The sequence below is a fragment of the Chinchilla lanigera genome, unplaced genomic scaffold, assembly GCF_000276665.1.
Source record: "Chinchilla lanigera isolate Chin_1 unplaced genomic scaffold, ChiLan1.0 scaffold00043, whole genome shotgun sequence".
Classification (NCBI taxonomy): Eukaryota; Metazoa; Chordata; class Mammalia; order Rodentia; family Chinchillidae; genus Chinchilla; species Chinchilla lanigera.
The window spans coordinates 6,798,745-6,803,882 of NW_004955444.1; positions in this window are offsets into that span (position 1 = coordinate 6,798,745).

The following is a 5,138-nucleotide window of genomic DNA, read 5'->3' on the forward strand; positions in this document are numbered from 1 at the left end:
AATCTGAAGTTTGATTGTGCAGACGTCATGGAGTTTGATCTTGCATTTTAAATCTAAAATGACAATCTTCCTTTACCTTGCATTCTGAGTAATTTGTTCCCATAATCCCCCATTTCACAAATTCTCCTTTCAGCTACAGTATATCTAGTCTGACACCTAACCCTTCCTTTAGGTTTTATATTCCAAATTTTATATTTTTCTTCTTTCTTCCCCTTTTTATTTATTTTCTTTATGTGCTTAAGGTTTTTATTGTTATGATATAGAGTAAGTCTAACAAGTATTTATCATTTTTAATTTCTAAAGAAGTCTCATGTTCATTTCAAAATTTGTTCCCATAATTATTATTATCCACTCATTTTTGTGACTGCATCCATTATTTTAAAAAACGTTTTATACATTTTTTTTTATTCCAATGCCTTTAGTCTCTGGGGCCCCAAATCCATTACTTTTGTGTCTGTTTATTCTCACTCGCAGTGGTTTACTTCCTTATGTGAGTTTTAATTGTGAGTTCTTTGAGTGATCTCATTGCTTGGTAATACTGCTGGCCTCAGCTGAGTAATACTTCTTCAGGAGAGGGTTTTTCCTTTATGAAGATGAAGGTTACAGAATGGGAGGTTGCGGGAACCAAAGTAGTGCTGGTATCCTAGTTCGGACCCAAGTTGACTCCACCCACAAAGCCTGAGTTCCCGGTACCCAGGTTCCAGCCCTGCTTCAGCCAGGTGTCAAGCACCTGAAAATTGTCTCTATTCAGCACACGGATCCACACTCCAGCTTTCCCGCCTGTCTTCATGTTTCAAACTCAGCAATCTGACAGCGGAGCTGTACCTGCAGTCAGGACAAGGCGCCTAACCATCTGCTAACTGTGTGGGTCCCAGCTCCTGGAAGCTTGAGTAGGGGAGGACGGGATCTGGGAAGCCTTACTCATTTTTGTGACCGTCTTAATGTTCAACGAGTGTGTCTTATGCGGAATATGGTTGCCCTACCCGGGTCCCAAAGAACCTCTAGTTATCCATAAAATTGTAAAGCGGAGGCACGTAATAGGATCTTAAACGAGGAAATTGGCAAAGTATGTGCCATACTCCAGGTCGGTAGCCAGGTTAGCTACAGAGCTGGGACGAGACCCCGGACTCTGGAACCCAGGTTACTGCTCGTGCTGGCACCAGGGCCAACTTGGATCAAAATCACGATGGCAGCACCGTTTCTGTCCCCTTGACCTCCTCATCCTGTGATCCTCCTCTTTGTGAAGCCGCCCACACCCTAAGGATCTTGGGACCTCTGTTTTGCATCCGCTGTGTTCACGTCTCTTTCCAAATGCTCCTCACATGTGGCTAAAAACTATGGTCTTAAACGTCTGAAATTGAGATTTGCGTATGAAGAAGGAACCAAGGATTGAAGAAAAAGTCTTTCATGTACGTGAATGATAAGACCTCAGTATTTCTTTACCCAGTGGATTTTCCCATCCTTAGGTCATAAATCCACATAAGCAGTCCCTACTTCCTTTGTCCATTAGACTTTATACTTTTCTTTCTTTCTTTCCTTTTTTAGAATTTTATTTTATGGAAAAAAAAGTAAAACAAAATAATAGAATAACAATAGTTAATACATTGAGCATTGTTATCTTTAAAGTAGTTAATCAGAGCACAAGATATGATCATAAAAAAGTCCCCCAATGATATTAGTGCAAACATTTATTTTCAATAAACTAAGAGAAACTAGTAATATAACTATCTTGTGTTTTGTTTTTTTTTCTTTCTCTTCCTTCCTTTCCCCTTTTCCCCATCCTAGTTCCCTTTTCCTTTTGAACAATTTCTTCCTATTTCACAATATCTATTGTACATTTTGGACCTAATTACTCTTTCAGTTTCTCACACCAGAAAGACAATAAAATGTTTATTCTTTTCTCTTTTTTTGAGACAAGGTCCCACTATGTAGTTCAGGTTGGCCTTGAACTCACTATGTCACTGTGTATCTCAGGTTGGCCCCAAACTTGTTTCAGTCCTCCTGCCTCAGCCTCCCAAGTGCTGGGGTTACAGATGTGAGCTACCATGCTTAGCTAGACTTTATACTCTTTAAGCTTAAGCCTTCTCTTAGGTTTTTACCATTTCAATTGACAAGGTAACCTCCTTTAGTAACACACAATATAAACAAATACTTTCAGAGTTTACAAAGCACTGTCACAAGCATCACCACATTTGATACAAGTCTATGAAGTTCACACTTTGAAGTCCATGTAACAGATGAAGCTTACCCAGAATTACGTATTGATATTGACAGAGTATCAGCCCTAAGTGGAAGAAGGATGCTGATTAGGCTATAAGGAAAATCACTGTCTATCCCCAAACTGTTCTAGGGTACACCTGCTTCTTGGTGTAGGCAGAGTGGTTAGAATAAGAAAACCTATTGTTTTAAGTGGGAGATTCTCAGAGATGGACAATCTGAAGGGCTCAGTAGTAATTTTCAAGGGCAAATTTGTAGATTTCATTATAGGTTTTGAGGATGAATGAGGTAATATTTTTTTAGAGATTTTTTTTTGTCTTTTTGAGACAGGATCTCATTATGCAGTTCAGGCTGGCCTTGAGCTCACTTTGTAGCCCAGACTGGTCTCGAACTTGCAATGATCCTCCTGCCTCAGCCTCCCCAGTGCTGGGATTACAGACGTGAGCCACCACACCTGACAATATTTTTATTTTTATTTATTTATTTTTCCTACCGGGTATCAAACTCAGGACCTGTGCTTGTCAGGCAGGTGCTGTGCCACTGAGCTATATCCCTGGGCCCAAGATAATATTTTTGAAGATCAAGCAGTAATCAGATTGTATTTCTAAAGATTAAAGGTGAAAACTAACATTGTAATTACCCAGTGACTAGATATACCTTAGTCTGCTGGGCTGTTGTCACAAAACATCTAGACTAGGGGGCTTACAAGCGGCAGAAACTTCTTTCAGTTGTGGAGCTTGGCAGTCTGAGAGGGGAGCACCCGCCCGGTCAAGCTCTGAGTTGCAGACCGCTGACTCCTGTCTTCATGGAGTGGAAGGGGTCAGGGATTTGCCTGAGGTCTGTTTTAGAAGGGCACTAATCGTCTTCATAAGGGTTTCACCCCTATAATCCTAATTGCCTCCTAAAGAGCCTACTTCTTCATACTATCACATTGGCCATTAAATGTCAACATATGAATTTTAGGGTCACAACAGAGGAGCACAACCCCACAAATTCGTATTGAAATCTTAACCTGAAGATGAAACCGTGAGGACACAGTGTCCATCTCCTTCTGTCCTTCTGTCCTTCTGCACGTGAGGACACCTACGTGGCTCTGTCTAAGAGAAAGCAGACTTTCAGCAGACAATGAACCTGCCAGCACTTTGGCCTGAGGAACTGTGAAAATTTTTTTCTATGTTTATAAATTAGACAGTTTTGGACCGGAGTGTAGCTCAGTAGTAGAGTGCACACCTAGCATGTGTGAGCGCCTGGTTTCAATCCCACCGACTCCTAGCAGCACATACACGAAATAAATGAATGAATACATGACCTAGGTGCAGGTGTTTTGTTATAGAGCACACATAGATTAAGACAGGCAGCCCAACATTCAGACCTTAGCATACTACGAAGCTTGGAAGTAGGTGAGAACTGCCCATTGCTGGGGTTGCTGCAGGATCAGGGGTTCCCTGAGGTGGGGCTGGCTGGGCCCCTCTGCCTTCTCCTTTGTAAGTCACTTTTCTTCAGTTTGGACGACTGAGTGTTTCGCAGGTGCTATTCCAGAAGGAACAGAATCGTAGAGACAGAGGTCTAATCCCAGCGCCCTGCCCTGGCTCCAAGAAGCTCTTTGGGAAAGCTGAATGGACATTTTGAACACTCGCTGCTGACTGGTGAGGCCTGGAAAACATTTTCCTTACTTCCCAATAGATCATTCTGCAAACCGATGGTGAGCTACTATTCCAGCCTTTTGATTTTATTTTAATTTGTTCATTTCTCTAACAAGAACTAAAAATGAGCAGAAACTATACAAAATGGGCAAAAATGTTTAGAACCTTGAGAAAGAGCTATGATGTCAGATGTTATGCTTTTCTTTCTTTCTTTTTTTGTCTTTTTGAGAGGGTTTCACTATGCAGTTCAGGCTGGACTTGAATTCATTTTGTAGCCCAGGCTGGCCTTGAACTTGAAGCAATCACCTTCCCTCAGCCTCCCGAGTGCTGGGATTACGGCCATGCATCTCCACATTTGGCTGTTTTTCTTCCTCATAGTAAGTTCCCGGGAATTTGAAATGGAATGGGTGATGATCAAGCTCACAGTCTTACATACATTAAATTGATTATGTGTCCTGGTGTAATTATTCATTATTTTATTACAGATTTCAGGGAAAGCTGTGCTTTATAAATAACCTGGATTTTCACCTTCAAAGCTGTTTGACACAGGATGTTTTAAAAATGGACTGAGTGACAGAATGACAGGAAAACCTGTTCCGTCTTGAGAACAAGTTTCTGCTGCTGTGGGTCACAGCGAGAGGCAGTCTAGCCGAGGGGTGCAAACAGGGGCTCAGAAACTCCCCAGCATGTCTTTATGTCTTTATATATTTCTGCTGAAAACTGAACCCTGGGCCTTGAATGAGCTGGACATTCCCATCTAATCACTGACCGGCTGCATGACCTTGAATAAGTGACCTAGTGCTTTGTTCCCCACTCTCTCCGCGTTACATCAAGGGTCGCCGCGGGCAACGTCGGGCAGCGGAGGCAAAGCATCCGGTGTAGGCGCACCGTCCACGGGTTACCTTGCTCGTCACTGAGTGCCGACTCTTCACTTTTGCTACTGGCCAGTGGGGCTGCACAGAGAAACCTCCAGGGGCAGCGAGGAGTCAATTTCTGAGCTGCAGTGTTCTTAGAGAAGAAAGCATGAGAGCTGAAACCAACTTCTAATTTTTCATTTGAAGAGAATAGTCCCTTAAATGCAAATGAATACATACGGAAATTTTGTTTCAAAAAAATCTTAATAAGGAGAGATAAAAGGATGATACCTCAACACACATGCACACACACCATCCTCCCCATATTTATAGCATGATTAATGTAATGAGAATCCTAAGTCCTGAGTCAGTCGCCATGTTCCTTTGTGATGTCACCAGCATGTAAGTATCCCTTCCTCCAGAC